At 50.9% G+C, this 17,055-nt stretch overlaps 1 protein-coding gene across 5 annotated transcripts in view; it reads right to left on the bottom strand.

The window, feature by feature from the left end:
* Positions 1-17,055, bottom strand: part of LOC100724914 (glutamate receptor ionotropic, delta-1) — a 580,436-nt gene that overhangs the window by 46,015 nt on the left and 517,366 nt on the right. The window lies entirely within an intron of this gene.

Below are 17,055 nucleotides of genomic sequence, written 5' to 3' on the forward strand. Positions count from 1 at the left end.
CAAAGAGATGCCCGCTCCAAAGCTCCAAGGGGTCCTGGTTTCCCACCAGGTACTGCCTCTGAACACCTTGCCCCAGCCAACTTGCATTTTTTTAAAATAAAGGAAATCAGATTTTTATGGGAGACCTCCTAAGTTTTTTTTTTCTTTTTTCTTTCCTGGTTTTCAAATCAATTATTTACAAGATGCTGATGCTTAGACCCAGCCCCCCTGAGGCCTTGGCTTTGTTGGAGGTGGAGCAGAAGCAGGCAGCTTGAGCTTGGCTCATGGTGGAGGGACAGAAGTGAGCCCATCAGAAAGGCCATCAGCATCCCAGGAAAAGATGTCCAAGCTGGTGACAGAGGACAAGATTTCTTTTCAGAAGGAGAAATGCAAATGTTCTTGAATTGATGATGGTGTTGCAGGCCAATAAGCCCGTCATCATCTGAAACCCACATTTACTACATTTAACCTATTAGACATCAGAGCTCAGCCTCACCCACCCTAAATGTAATGAGGACGCTTGCCCTGCTTGCAGTTGAGCAAAATGATACAACACAAAGCCTGTAAGAGAGTTGGACAGCTCGTGCAAATCACCAGTCACCCACATCCCAAACTCTCTGGCCACAGGCACACAGCTGTGCCGCGTGTCTCCCTCTGTGGCCCCAAGGCTGATGGCAGCTGCAGCTAGTGGTCGCTGCCCAGCACCGTAAGAAAGGATAAAGCCATGTACTGCTAACTGGGAAGAGATCAAAACTCAAAATTTGCAGTGTGGATCTACCGCCTGCTTACTGCTCCGGTACCATGGCAAAGTCAAGCGTTCCTAAGGTGAACCATCATTAACCGGGACCATCTGGAGCACAGCAGGAAGAAGCAACTGGTGCAAAGTTCTCCCTTGGCCCTGGAAGAGCTTCGCCCAGCAGCGTGTGGAGACGATGCACAAGCCAGGTGGATTTGGGGCATTTGCAACAGCGAGAAATGCCGGTGGACAGCCAGGCTCCACTCTGGTCGCTCCTAACTTGTTTCTCAGCTGCAGACCTCGGTCTATCCTCCTTATCAGCCCTTATCATTCTCTACCCTCACCCCTCTGCTGAGTCACTGCACCCCAGACAACAGCCAAGCCTCCGCCCAGAGCTACGCAGCCGTTCATCTTCTGGCCCCATGCCTGGCAGCCGCACAGCCCATCTCAGCATGAGAAAGACCACCCACCCCCATGTACAGTGCCAGGCTGTGCCATGCCCCCTGCCTAGAAACCTTTATCTCTGTCACACACCCCTGTACCTTACAAATCTCTTGAAGATCCAGCCACTGCCTCTCCCCCGGGGGAGCTACTCCAACCCTCACTTCACTATGGCATCTTGGCACCTTGCAGATTTCGGGGACAGAAGGCTCTCACTGGGACTTCAGAGGGCAGCAAACAGGGGGGATACCCTGGATTTCAGCCTTCTACACTCAATGTTACGAGCCCAGACAAGCCCAGACAAGCAAACTGAAGTCCCTGTGCCCATTTCCAGATCTTTCCAAATTAGGGGTGGAAGCAGAGGCCCACTATGAAATTACAGTCACCAGCCTGGTGCAGCAGGCACTCGGGCCCTGGAAGCAGTGGTTCAGAGCTGGGATTAGACATCCAGGTCCCCTGCACTGTAAGAATCAGGGGGCCTGGCGCTGCGGCAGCTCTGACTTTGCATCCAGAGCTCTGGACCCAGGCTGACAGCAGAGCGGCCAGGGGTGGCAGAGCTTCCTCCAGCTTTGGGGACACTCCCCAGGCCCTCCCCAGCTATGCAGCATAGCAGCCGAGTTCAGCATTCATTTCAAAACGTCAGTCGCGGGTGAAAGGAAACATAAAGTAACAAATTCGATGAAGAAATCTTCCAATTATTGTGCATTATTTATACTTAATTGAAGCAAGATGTTCCTGTGCTTGAAGGGCCCCCAAGGGTTGTAACTGTGTCATCCTCTGCCTGTTATGAAAGGAAGGGGAGTCTCCCTTTCTCAGTTTTTTTTATTTCTCTCCTGGTAATACAAACAAACACAAGGCTTTGATGAAAGGAAAGCATCAAGATGAATTACACAGCTGAGCAAAATACTGAACTACTCTAAATAACCGTAGTTTCCACAAGCATGGGATGAATGCGCAATGGCCCGGAAGCTCTGCACCCCAACAGGTCCCCGAGCTTGAAATGAGATCTCCTCTCTGTGCTGGCACTTATGTACGACAGCAGCCACAGCCAGAGGCTAAGGAGGCCTCTGTGGGCGGTGGGAGGCAGCCCAAATGTTTACGGTTCCATGTTCCTGTCTGTCCCAGTGCAGACCACGGTTCCAACCCCAAGCTACCTTCCCTGCACCATGCACCACCGCCACCAAGGGCCATCAGCTCACAAGCTGCACATCGGAGCGGTGATCCCTCCGCTCTCTCTCCGTCAGCGATGGCTTCCATGCTCGCTGGCACACTCTGCACACAGCAGGGACCTGCGTCCTAGCTCAGGGTGATAAAGCTATAGTGGGCTATCCACCAGGCTGGCGGGAGGGTCCAAGTCACGGCACACCCAGGCTGTGGTCTCCCCACGGGTTGTCCTGTTGTTGGGGTGTGCTCTGACAAAGAGAGTGAAGCCAGCCAGCCACACAGACACTGCAGCCGGGGCAGACACGGCAGCCAGCCAGGACACCAACCAGGGCGCAAAGTGAGCCTTGCTGCCCGAGCAGCACACCCCACACAGCGCTTCTCTGAAGCCCCTCTCCTCAGCAGCGACTGCTCACAACGTCCAGGCAGTCCCAGCACAGCGGTGAAGAGCCGGCCTGCTGCCTACAGGAGGGTTTCTGTCCACACAGAGCGCACCAGCACCGTGCGCACCCTCGCAGCTCCCCAGCAGCTCCTGGACGTCTAGTGGGTGGTGGCCCATGGTGACCCCCAGAGCAAGGATGAACGAATGGCTAATACACACTGGGATGGGTGGCAGGGGAGTGGTCAGAGCAGAACCCCAACAGGGGGACAAGATGGGGTTCCCAGAGTCACAAGGGAGCTGCTAATGGTTTCAGTAAGAAACCTGAGTCTCTCCCTGGACCTCTAACAGAACGCCCAGCACTGATCACACATTGGTTCTGTGCCCATGGAGCAAGACTTCCTGGGGAAGCGGTGAGCAGCCAAGCGAGGAGCACCTCGGGGAGAATGGTTTCCGTGGGCCAGGGCTGGAAGAATCCTTAGCTGAGTCATGGGAGGCAGGTGCAAGCAGCTACACGGAGAACCTGAGGGGGTCCCAGGAGGAGGGGTCCCCAGGAAGACCCCGGGTGTGCGAATACAGCTCACTCGGTCATCATGAGGTGACTCTTACAGCCAAAAACACTCGGGCTTTAGAGCCTGACGGAGCTGGACTCATACCCTGGCCCTGGACGCCTTCATTGGTTGATGTAATCTGGTAGTTGTCAATGTGGTCCTCTGTCATCCTGCTTGGTCCCCACCCCAGACCTAGTAGAGCAGAAACGCTAGTCTTGTTTTTGTGGTCCTCTGGGTGACTTGCAGGATGCAAGTCCCAGAAGCAGTGACTGGGGCAAGCATTTAATGCCTGAGGTCTTAGTTTCTGTCATTCATGCCAGCGCCGTGGAACTGATGAACGCGAATGATCATGATTATTACATTCGCCACAGAGCCCGCGTGTGATCAATGATGGTGTTTTCTTAGAGGACAAGTAAGAAACTCAAGTGGCTGAATCATGGGCCCAGGAAGAGGAGTTGTGGACACCGGCTGGGGCGGTCATGGGTGGGTGGCAGCAGGTGTGGAGACAGCATGTCGTGGCTCCCAGGCTCCTATGATCACAGCCTGTCTCCCCACTGGCCGATCAGTCTACTCAGTGAGGAAACTGAGGCCCATCCTGCTTCCATCGTCCTGCCGAGGCAGACTCAAATATTCCCTACTGGTATCCAGTCCACGGCCCCACCACCAGCACACACTCTGGGTGACCAGAGCAATCTGAACCAGTGACCAGCAGGGAGACACCGGCTCCGCTGATAGGTACCTGCACTCTCCCTTGGTGGACGTGGTGGGACCGTCTCAGAGAAGCCTTGTGGGGAAGCAACAAGCAGCTGGGCGAGAATGGCCCCGACAGCTTCCGGCTCCAGGCTGGGCCTGGATGGGCTACTGAGTCTCACGCCAAGGCTCCCCTGGTGCCTCCTGCTGGCATCAGCTTACTTCAACTTTGGATGAAGCTTAGCATTGGGATTTTCCCAGGGCAAAGCCTGCCCTCTCCTCCAACTCTACTGACATTGGAGTTGGAACCAATGGGAGCTCCTTCTCCGTAGCCCATCCCTGGATTGCTGATCTTGTGGTCTTCCCTTGCCAAAAGCATAGCGGACACGGATAAGCAGATCAGACAGCCTTACAAAAGGACCTTGCAAGCATCGTCTGCATCTGAGAACAGTTCCCAGCTTTGCACACAGGAAGTTCCCAGTGTCTCCTTCGGCTGTGGCCAAGGGCACCCCCCAGCTCAACCCCACCTCCTGTCTTCCCCACACTTTTCCCCACAAATCAATCTTACTACTTCCTAGATACATTTTCATTAACAAAGAGATAAATGTGTTTGCAGTATGAGGAAAATCAATAATACCGAATTTATAAACACATCTTTGCATGTTAACAGAAATTATTTACATTGGCAATGGAGATAAATACACTTGCAACAAGAGCAGAATCAATATACAGCATATGCAAAAACAAATTTCAGCTGTGAGGCCGCCGTATCTTGGCCTGATAAATCTAAATCCCCAACTCCTATTATTCTTCCTGAAGGAGGAAAGAAGGTAGTGGAGTGGCCCCAAAGACCCAAGAGGATGGGGACGCTCGTCACACTAACTGGAAGCTGTCTTAAATACAGTGTGTGGATGTGCTTACTACCTGCTACCAGCCTCACGGTGCTGTCACACGTCCTACGATAGAGGACAGAGGAGGTGACACAGCACAAAGCGACCAGGACAGCCCGCCTGGGGTCCCAACCTGCTTGTGGGCTCTTTGGGTGCTGAAGCACCTCCAGCCCTACACCTGGCCCCTCCTGGGGTTTATCCCTAGGGCGCTCCTACGACTCTGTCCTCTCTGAGCCTTCTCCCACGCAGGGCCAAGGTTCCTGGGAGACTTCCTTCTTTCACTCAATTATCATTCAAGAAGCCATCTGTTTGAGTCAGGCCCTGCTCCAGGTCAGGGGATGGAGTGATGTAGTAAAGTCCTTCTTTCCCAGAGTACACTTAGTGAAGGTGGGCAAAGAGCAGAGCACGGCACCATGGACAGCACCATGGACAGCACCACAGCAGTTGCATAACTCTGGGTTCAGCACATCAGTCACCTTTCCACCCTTGTACACAACACCTGACACCCACAGCGGAAAGGAGGAGAGCTTTACTTCAGTCCACAGTTTCCAGAGGGTTCAGTCTTGGCTGGCTAGTTCCAAGGCAGAAATGGCAAAGGGAAAGGGCCTGGCAGGGGAAGGCTCAACTCATGCTGCTGGGAAATGGAGAGAGAAGGGAGAAGCCAGGGACAAGCATCCACCCTTGCAGGTCACACTGCAGTGACCAGGATCCTCCCCACAGCACACTCAGCTATGAGGCATCCGTGTCTCAATTCACGGGTGCACACAGAAACCCACGAGGCAATCACTTTCCACTCACATGGAACTTTGGGGGACACTTTAGAGCCCCATGACAGCAAACTTCCTGGAAAGGATCAGCCAGTGCCTAGGTGGGCTCTGATGGCCACAGACACAACTCTGTTATGTCCCTTGCTTTTCTGTGTATGTTTTGTTTTTCAGACAGTTTAATATGTTTGAAGAAATGAAAGCAGCGTTGGCTTGCGGGCTGTAGGAAAACAGGTGCAGGTCAGGAGTTGCCTGCAGGACACCACGGGTGGCCTCTGAGGTCATGCATCCAGTGAGGAAAGTGCTGAGCAGGGTGAGGGCCAGGCATGACAATGGGAGGATGAGGGTACCAAGAGCCCAGGGCGGGGTTCCAGCCATCTGCGTTCTGTCCTGGGCACTGCCCCCCCCCCTCCTCGTATCTTCCCTTGTGCTAGACAGCAAGCAGCCAAGAAGAGCGGGCTCACGACAGCAAGGCTGAGACCGGCCAGAGCCATCCTGCCCAGGAGCCTGCGTACTGCGGCTGGGAGCCGGCCTGCAGCTTCTCCACCTGATCACGCCTTGGCGCTGCAGGAGGTCAATGCTGGGGCCACCCTGGCTCGGTAGATCCAGAACCACAGCAGGGTTTGACGCTGGGGAGTCACACAGTGACTGAAAATCCTAATCCTCTCTTCACAAAGCCGTGGGCAGCCTGGTGTAAGGGCATGGGCCAGATGTGAGCTGTGTGACCAATGGCAAAGTAACACAAGGCACAAAGCCCTTTCAAACTTGTGCCCACATACTGGCCTGGGCACCCCACTAAAATTTCCCTTGTGTCATGGTTTATATCTAGATGTCCCCAAAGAGCCTCACACACTCACAGGTGTGGCTTCTGGAAGGTGACTGGATTATGGGGTTGACAGTTGACTTCCTATTAGGCCATGAGGTCTGAACAGAAGAGTTGAGTCAAGCGGGCCTGGCCCGGAAGGGTCTGTCTCCCTCTCTGGCTCCTCCCTTTGTCCTCTGCTTCGTCTGCCATGCTTTTCTCCACCATGCCCCTCTGCCCAGCTGATTAGGGACTGAACCTTCCACAAACTGTGAATCAAGAGAAATATCTCCTCTTGTAACTTGCGGGTATCAGCTATTTTGTCCCAGCAATGCGAAAAGTGACTAAGACACCTCATTTCTATATATTCTTCCTGGATTCAACCCAGAACGGTCCCCTGGCCCTAGAGAAGACCAAGGTGGCTGCACATGAGTCTGTGAAAGGTGAGCACATGTGTCACACGTTTCCTGTCTGCTGAGGGAAGGGGAGCCAGGCTCGGGAATGGGTGTTGCAGGAAGCCCTGGGTGGCCAGGTGACCGAGGCTCAGGCAGAGCCAAGGTCATGACGTGAGATGCATGTCAAGGTCCACACCTTTGCCAAGTCATAGAGGGACCTCTCCCACTGTGCCCCACTGCTGCTGCCTTCCTCAAGCATCCCCCTGCTCTCTAGGCCTTCCAGTCTTCACCCAGGAGCACCTTCTGCCTGGTCAGCATTACCGAGGCATCAGCTGAGCATCCTACAGGAGGAGCAGAACCCCGCCCCTGCTGGCCTGTTTCCCTATCTGTTTCTGGAGGAGCTCTGTTTGATGCTCAGTCCCTTGAGCTTCACGCACTCTGTCTCCCTGGCTCAGTCCTGAGTTCACTCAGGACAAGGACGGCGTCCATCTCTGGACCACCCTACATGTGCTAAGTTTTTCCTGGAACAATCAACTGTGTCCCAAATCAAATCTGTGTTTATAACCAAATGGATGAATAAGGCTAGGGAGACTCCAGGCTGGAGACTGGCATGGTGATGGGTCTAACTTTGGAATCACTAACCCTACCAACTTCAAGTGGGCCTTTGATGCTGCCCGGAAATCTTCTAAATTTTTTTCATGCAATTCATTCTCCCACTCTCTTGGATGACTCTCAGAAAATGACCCTGCTTATTACTGTACAATCAAGTAGACTCCATCGGTAAAGAACTTGGCTTTTCTAAAGAACTCTCTTTTCTAAAAGCATCAGTTACTTTCCTGACCACCTGTTTAAACTGGCTGCTCTGCCTTTGCCCCTGTTTATGTCTAACTCTGCCTCCTGAATCCCAGATGTTGCTGTTTTCTCAAAATACATTGCTCTTCCAGTTGTCACTTCTGTCTCCTACATCATGAAATTGCTTCTGTTTATGGATCATTTCCATCAGCTTGAAAACACATACATCTTCTAGCTTTAAAAAAACCTTCTTAGTTATTGCACCCTCCTCTGTTCACCATCCAGTTCTTCTGGAATTACCTATGGTTATCATCTCCATAAGCCTGGGCCCATTTCTCATGACTCTAGTTTACTCAGATTTTCTACCCACCATTAAAGGGAAGCTATTTTGTCAAGATCGTAAATGATCTCTCAAAAACAGCAGCCAATTCTTAGTTCACACCGTGCCCCCACCAGCAGCATCCGACAGATGCATCCCTCTGTCCTTCCTGAAGCTTTCCCATCCTTCCTTTGGCTTATGAGACATCACTCTTTAACAGTCTTGTTCCCGTCTTGAAGACACACCTGATCCATTTCTTTCTTTGCACAGACTGGATCCTAGAGTGTACTAGGATTCTTCCTCAGATCCCTTCTATTCTCAGGGGACAGCACCTTTTCCTGGGACCCCATGAGTCCACTGCCTGGAGACACATTGGTATCCCAGTGACTCCCAGTGGGCTATCCAGCTTTGACCCACCCCATCAACTCCAGCCAGCTTCCCAGCTGGTAACTCCATTCGGTCCCCAGACCAAACATAGTCAAGCTCGAACTCTTAAGCTTCAAACTACAAAACTCAGCCCCAAAATAGCCGGCCAAAACCCGTGGAATCGTTGCCGATTCCTCTCTTGCATGTCTCACATCCAAGTACAGCATCGTCCATCTCCTCTACTGTCAAGATAGGTCCAGTATCTGACGGCTTCTCCTCACCTTCCCTGTGAATCGGGCAACATTTTACATGGAGATCACCTCTGGAGTAGTTTCTACTGCATCCACCTTTAACTGCTACGCTCCACCCCTTGAAGAACAAACAGGGTGATTCTTTAAAAATCTACGCCAGATCCAGTTGTCTCACTGATGAGAGTCTTCCCCTGGCTTTTATCTCTCAAATGAACATCCACAATCCTCCTGTGTCCTGAGTGGACTTCAGAATCTGCGCCCAACAAATCCGTCTGCTTGTCTTCCTTTGTTGAGGTCCTTGGAGCTTCATCTCTTCCTCAGCTAGGTGACTCTTCCCTCAGATCTCTAACTGGCTGCTTCTCTGAAGGTGTTCAGTCTCTGATCAAATGATCCCTTCTTTACTATAAAATACTGCTCTCCTTAAATCCTGTGACAAAAACTAAACATATTCCAGCTGGTTTACATGGTTGTTGGGCTTGTTGGTCTATGAGCAGCACCTATTAACAGGGGTGAGCAACCATCCCAGTTTGTTCAGCATAGAGAGACATCCTGGGGTGCAGGACTTCCAATGCTACCCCAAAGGAAGTTCCACGCATTATATGATTCACTCCCTCCCCACTGACATATGGCAGACCCTTCCATGAACATGGGTCATGTGCATCAACCATATGGTACAAATGAATTTGCTTTTTTTTATGCTTTTAAAGTACCTAAGTTGGAAACTCTAATGAAAAAGTCCTCATCTTGGGTTGGCTAGTCTTAATTCAGAACTATAATTGGGTATGTGATCTATAGAGAAGTATGCATTGCAATGTCTTGGAGTGTTTGAATTGAAAAGCAGTGGCCCTGCACCAGGGGACACCACACAGAGCAGTGTGGATCACAGCAATTCCAGGAACCGATCATCAAGGAGCCTGGGAGTTGGACCAGCTTCTCTGCAGGGTCCATTCTTGAGGTGCTGAAGCCTCGAGATCCAGCATCTTCATGGATGTAATGGAAGTGGGTATCCATCAGACAGCACAATCTCCCGCCACTGGATGCAGAAGCCACCCACTTCCCTGGCTCCTGGGTCCCTGCTCCCACATCCTGGGAGCTGTGTCAAGCAGCCTCTCAGGCTGGCAGCTCCTCCTCCGTGCCAAGAACACTGGTGGCTCCCAGCTCTCTCTACCTGCAAATATTTGCTGCCACAAATCAATACAAAAGCAGGATGCCCCATTAACCTTTAATATATCAGTGCTGGGGCTCTTAATCCATTATCAGGCTGTCACAAATGTGACTGCAATGCAAATCAGAGCAGCAGCCCTCCGGGAGGCTGTGAAGGTGCCTCCCCTCCCTCTGGCACAGCATCCCTCCCCTCCTACTCTAAAGCAACTCCTGATCTCCTTTCTCTCTGATGCATCTCTTCCCACCATCCCTCCTTCCCTCTTCTTGTTTTTTCAGATGTCTGAGCACCTCTTCCACATCCACTTCCTGGCAGTCACCTGATACAGTAGAAGAAACACAGGAGAGTAACTTCTAGACTCTGCCAGCACTTCATCCGCACTGCTTCATTTAACCTTGGCAATAACCCTTTCATAAAGTTATTATTATTCCTGCCCCCACTTTACAGATGAAGAAACAGAGGCTTGGAAAATCAAGGAATCGATGGACATTTACAGAAGAAGCAAGACAAGGCACTGTTTTCACACTCAGACTTCTTGATATGAAAATCTGTACCCTTTAGCCTCATTCCATCCTGATGGTTCACAGCGTGCAGCTCAGAGGGTAGGATTAATATGCATGCAGATAATTGAAAACATCATGCAAAATGCATTGCTAGAATTAAACAGAGTCATGGAAACCGTACTGCGCCTATTCCTGCTCGGCAGCTCAAACATTAGGATGTCAGAGAACAGATAAAAGGTGAGGCCAAAGTCAAGACTTAAGAAGAAAGGAAATTTATACATAGTGGAAAGGAATCGAAGGTGTCAGATCAAAGGTAACAGTTTTCTCAAATCACGGATGTTTAGAAGACAGCAAAACATTCCGAGACCTCATCAGGTACTAGGCGGAGCAGAAATGATAAATAACAAAAAGCACTAAGGAGAGGTTTGGCGACAACAACTGCCCATAAAACACTTAGAGGATAGTTATAATAGGGCTGCAGAAGTGCAAAGATAATGGGAAAATGGTGGACTATCAATGCTCCCCGGACAATTGCGGGTCAGAGAATGCGTGAAACGTGCAGGTGACACGCCCTGTACACTGGCCATCAGGGAAGCCCCTCCACGTAGAACGTCCACATACTTTAGGGCAGAGTGAGCTGCAGAGCACCTGTGCGCACACGCGGGCACATCTGTACATGCATGTGTACGTGTGCACACATGCATATGGTGCCTTTGTGTGTACATGTGCACGTGCACAGGTCTGTATGTGCAGAACTCAAGGGTCCCTAGACATGGAGTGGAGAGGTCGTTAAAGGAGAAGCTTTGGGTCCTCAGTGTGAGATGGAGACCCCAGAGGAGACAGATTCATCTGGCAGATTAACCAACCAAAGCAGTTGCAGCAGGGATCACAACACAGGAGGCACCTGCCCACCTGAGTGTATTCAGTGGTGGGGGCCGTCAGTACTCACCCTGCAGGAGAGCAGACTCAAGTGCTTCCCTTATGAGAAAAGCAAGGGAAAATACTATGCAGGTAGAATGCAAACAAGATGTGAGCTATTCTAAGTCCATCTGCAGAAAACGCGTTTTAACAAGCATATAAACACTGGTGCAAAGGGAGCTGGGAAGAGAGCTATGTTTGCTAATAATGAGTTTTGTTTGAGTTCAGGGGATGGAAGGGCTCTGTTCTGGGCCGACTGCCGTTGCAAGGGTTGGCTCACTTCATCTCCAGAACCACCCTGGGTGATAAGATTTTATTCCCAGCTTGTGAGGAAACTATGAGGTTTGGGGAGCAGGTCCATGCCAGGGCCAGGTTGAGTTTACAGATTGACCCGGTGCCAAGCATTCTCAGGCCTGCATCTCTGCAGAGACCACTGCAAGCCTGCTCTGATTAGGGATGGTGCCCATGCTGTGGGCCATTTACCAACAGCTGATTTTTTCTTGGACAAAAGGTTCTTGTGGCACTGTTGGAATGCCAGGTGCCAGCCACACCATGCCAGGAGGCTACAAACCAAATGGCCTCAGCCTGGTACTTGCTGTGGTCAGTGACGGGGACTGGCTACTGCTTTCTGGGGTGGGCGTCATCATGGGCATCACAGAGGGTCCATCAGAGTGGCACTGTCTACAGCTGCAGCACCAGAATGTTGGCAGTGTGGAACATGGTCATGTTTCTTGTTCTCTAGGTAATTACTCATCCCATTACCTTGTGCAGCCTGGGCAAGACACTCAGGATAACTGTACTGGAGTCCAACAGCAGACAGTCTAATGGGAGTGAAAATCCTGCTGTGGAGCATCAAACGTGGGCAGGCTTGGGGTGGTTCCCTTTTTCACGGGATCCTTGCATGCCCAGAGAGGAAGCTGTCACACCCTTGATCTCAGGACTTAGCTTCCCCAATTCACCTAGCATCCTCCAGCTGCTCAGCACAAAAGCTGAGCATGTAAGCCAGTCTGTCTGGATACAAAGCTTGCCTCTTCCCCTTGAGATATCTACAACCTCTTGAGAAGCAGCTCAAGTGCCATCATCCTGAGAGTCCGGGGTCCCATCCAGTGGACAGGGCATTTCCCTGCTCGAAGGGCACCCAGACTGGGCAGTGGTGTCAGACAGTCCTTTAGAATGTTGCTCTGCCATTGTGGTCTCCGTGGCCTTGGAGAAGCTATTTAACCTCTCTGTAATGCCAGTGTCTACATCTACACAACAGGGGCAGGGAACACTTCTGGACTGAAGGAATTTAGGCAAAACACTAAGAACAGTGCTAGCCAGAGGGAAACATTCCATGAGCACCAGCTATGGAGGCTCAGTTATCCTGGCTATTAAATGGGAGGATGATGCTACACAGTGGACATAACAGCCCATCTGTATGATAGGCCCAGAAGCGGCTGGTCTGGCGGGCACAGCTTGCATTTGTTTTGAACTGGGGCTCTTTAGCAGCACGTGATTTCTGGGTCCTCACAGGCCCAGCACGTTCTTTGCTTCTGTGTTGACATTTACATTCTCGGTCTGGCTGTGTGAACGATTGCAGTGGGAACCCCTGGACAAGAGGATCTGTGAGCTTGTCCCCCACGGTGGTGTTTCATTGTCCCGTGGTCTGCACCGGGACTAAAATGTGAGCTTATTTAGGATTCTCTCTTCCAACAAAGCGGAACTGTGAACTTCTTCCACAGCATGGTTATTTTCTCGAAAACTGGGATCTCATTTCACAGTGTCTGTCGGAACTCAGACTGACTACCACAGCTACCATGGGGAGGCTCTCATAAACCTCTGGCAATTAAAACACGCTTTGTCTGGATGCCAGTGGCTCTGCCCCTGTTGGGTGCTAGCTGCTGCTTCCCAGAAACAGGCCCAGGGAGCTCCCCTCTGGGTCACACCAAGGCCACAGCCAGGCCACATATACGGAGACAAGTAAATCACCACCTTCAAAGGCATTCGCTCAGGGGGCCATGGTTTTCTCTGACTCATGGTACTTTGTGATGAAAAATCATGAGTGCACAGAACCAGCCACAGCCCTTTCTCTGTGGGACGAGGACTTTCAGCTGCACAGGCAGAGCTGGCCGTGCATTACTAGCAGAAGCTGCCAGCCATCCTTCAAAAGAAATGAGCATTGTGGGATCCCTCAAAGGCTATGCCACCCAAAGACACTTCTCTCTGCACCTGATGTCCCTCCAGATAGCTGTGTCTGCCAGAAACAAGGTCTTGAAATGTCCCCCTTCTGTCGCATACACAGAGCATCCGTGCCAGGCAGAACAGAAGCTGCCCCTATGATTCCTGGGATTCAGAGCTGTGGCACCAGGACCAGCTACACCCGCACTCTACACCCAGACCCCAGCACCTGCTCAGCAGACGTTGCACTGTGAATTGTTGGCGGGAACGCAGGACGTATAAGCCCACATCACTACCACTTCAGCCTGCTTTTCTGTCCTTTCCTCTGGTCTGGAGGCTCTGCTCGGGTGAACAGACAGGGATGTGTACAGTTCTCTATAAAGGTGTTTTGGAACTTCCCTTCCAGGCAGGCTGGGGAAGGAAAGGCAGAAGAACTGGAGAGAAGTTGGCTGAAGGACTCTACTGGAAAGGAGAAGGTTCAGATGCACAGAAAGGAAGCTTCACAGGTCAGAGGACCACCTCTCTCCAGTCGTGTCCACTGCACACCCACCACACTGAGTTACTCCCAGAATTCTCCCATCTTCACGGTGTGGCCAATGCTAACCAGAGATAGGCTCCCTTCTCCTTCCAGACACAAGATTCCTCTCCTGGGGCGAACCCATGTTCTCCCCATACCCAAGCTAAGGCACAGCATGCAAGGAAAATGTGCCAAACAGAATGGAGCTGTGCGCTGCCGCAGGAAGACCAACATCCTGCCACAATGATTGTGACCATGATGCCGTCCGGATGACCTGCGCATGGCTCCCCACTCCCCTCTGGACAAAGTGACCCCACTGATTACAGCTCTGTGCCACCCTGCATTGTCCCACTTAGTCCTCCAGCACCATCCCTGTGCGTTGTGTCCTGGCCAACCTGAAACTTTCCCCACAAGGCTATGGTACTTGTCTGGCATCCAGACAAAGCATGTTTTAATTGCCAGGTGTCTTAGTTATTTTTCTTGTTGCTGAGACCAAATATCCAACATGAGTTAAAGGGGGAAAGGTTTATTTGTCTTATAGTTGTGAAGGTTTCAGTCCATAATTGGCTGGCTCCAAGGCAGAGAAGCAACAGTTCATGGTGGATGGAATGCAACAAAAGAGACTTCAGTAAGAGTCTTCAACACATGTTTCTGCCCTTTTTTCTTATCTAGATTTCTTAGGGTGAGCAGTACTCACATCCTTAATCCTAGTGCCCAGGAGCCTAGTACTGCACCATGAATCAGTTCCAGGGTCACACATGACGGATCCAGCCACCTCTTGAGGCCTTGAGGGAACATCTAGACATAAGCCATAACATTCTACCCTGCCCCTGCAAAGACTCATATGCAAAAAAAGCACTTCATTCATCTCTAAGAGTTGCTGAAGTCCTAACAGACTCAGCATTGCTGAAGAGCCCAAGTCGAAAGTCTCTTCTGAGATCTACAGCAAATTCAAGCCCTATACAAATGAAAGCAAAGTTAGACACTTTAAACATTCAATGGCACAAGGTAGGCATTTCCATCCTACAAGTTACAAACAGAGATGCAAAAGAATAGGACCCAAGCAAGACCTCTCCGAACTTCCAGGCACCAATGTACCTTTGACTTCCCACCCAGAGCTTCCCACACTGCCCTCTCAGGAGCCCACTGCCTGGCCTCCTGGGCCTTCTTCTGAAATCTGTCTGGAAGCCTTCCTGATCCCACAACTCTTGAATTCTGCATGCACCTAACACCAGCACCACATGGATGATGCCAAGGTCTGCCACCAGTTGGAGCAGCAGCCTGGCTTCCTTCTTTCTCGGTTGTAGGGGTCAAATGCCTATGAACCTATGAGTGTGTGATGAATAACTCCCCTAGGCCACTGCCATTTTGAAACATGGTGCTCTAGGACTATCTTCTTAAATCAAAGCCTTCCACTTTGATTTTGAGTCTGAAAAATGGGGAGTACTGGTGCTTCTTGTGATGGCTTAACCATCTTTCCTGTTCTCCTGTTCCTTATCAGCAACCAAGATCTCTTCAATTCTATCCTTGCAGTCCATAGCCTGACTGGAGCGTCCAGACTCATGACATTTTTAAATCATTCTGCTGGGCTCTTTGCTCTTGATTCGCAACATGGCCACCACCTCAGTATCAGGCTGTCTTGAAATTTCTTCTGCCAGATTAACTGGTTTCCCATCCTTAATCTCAGTCCCAGGCAAAGACTTTGAACACAAACAAAATGCAGACAAACCTTCTGCCAAGGCGTAACACACACCATCTGGGGAACCACCAACAACCAATGCAGCCCTTCTTCCCAGCAGAAACCTCCTAAGCCTGGTCTACTGGCAGAATGTCTATCAGGCTTCTGGTCTTCTGAGCTCCGAGCAGACTCTTACATCAAGTACAGCGTAAGGCATTCCAGCTCTGCTTTCTCAGCAGGCATCTCCGAACCCTTCCTGTCTTCCCCTCTCCACAAGCAAGTCCGAAAGTACTTGAGCCACGTAGTCAGGGAGTGTTACAGCAACAACTCATCTCTCTGGTACCAAATTCTGTCTTAGTTTCCTTTCTCGTTTTTGAGACAAAACACTCAACACCCATGAGTTAAGGGAGGAGGAAATGGTATATTTTTAGCTCACAGTTTGTAGACTCAGTTCATAGATGGCTGGCTCCAAGGGTGGCATGGCAGACAGGCAACAGTTCATGAGGTCCATAAGATAGAGAAAGCATCAAGAGAGAAGACCAGCCTCTTTCTGCCTCTTCCATTGTATCCAGGATATCAGGATTGGGGGATGCCAAACCAATCAATGTACAGAGTTAGTAATGACACTTGTTAACCCTACTGGCCTTGAGCCTAGCTTTGCACCATGAATCAATTCTAGGGTCACACACTCTAGACCACCTACTTCTGAACATGCTCCACCAATGTCTGCATGAGGCTTTGGGGTGACATCTAGACTCAAGTCGTAACAACAGGGAACATTTCTTCCTAAACATGCAGCCAGCTCCCCGTATGCTAGGTTTCGGGTAGGACAGCACTACTGCTGAGGTTCCACTGAAGACACCTCCACCTGGTTATGGGGTGAACTGCACAGCTGCAAAATAATGCACAGCCCGGCCTCCAGCACCTGTGAATGTGACTATCTTTGGAGATAAAGTCTTTAGCAGAGGTAATGAGGGAAAATAAGGTCACAGAGTGGGCCTTACTGTCATATGAGGGGTCTTTTTATAAAACAAGCAAGTTTGAATGCAGACACACTGGCAGGCAGAAGTCCTTGTGGAAATGAAGGTGAAGGTCGGGTGATGTCCAGGAGCTAACTAAAGGTGCCATCACCCATCAGAAGCTGCGGGAGCAGGGGACAGAGTCTGCCTCATAGCCTTACCCTGGTCTCTTGACTTCCACCCACTGGCACTAAGACACAATAAACTTCTGTTATGCAAACAGCGGTTTGTGACACCTTGTTCAGGCTGCCGGGGAAACAAACCCAGGCCTGGTTCTGAGACAATCCCAGAGACTCCCCAGTCACAGCACTATCAGGCTGCACCGCCCGGCACGGTTGTCTAACCACCCACCACCGCTCTGTGATGGTGAAGACCAGGTTTTCTGAATTGCTTCCTTATCGCCAGGCCCTAACACAGTGCCCACACACAGGAGCGAATGATCTCTCTGCAGTGGAATTGTCTGAAGGAGGAATGGATGAATGAGATGACCCTGACGGGGAGCCACACCTGCAGTCTGGACTGTATGTGGTTATAACTGCTGTTTCTATAGTACTATAACCCCACCAATGGCCAGCTCAGTCCAGG

This window comes from Cavia porcellus, unplaced genomic scaffold, assembly GCF_034190915.1.
Source record: "Cavia porcellus strain 051 isolate PalLab524CR breed Dunkin Hartley unplaced genomic scaffold, mCavPor4.1 scaffold_23, whole genome shotgun sequence".
In the NCBI taxonomy this organism is placed as follows: Eukaryota; Metazoa; Chordata; class Mammalia; order Rodentia; family Caviidae; genus Cavia; species Cavia porcellus.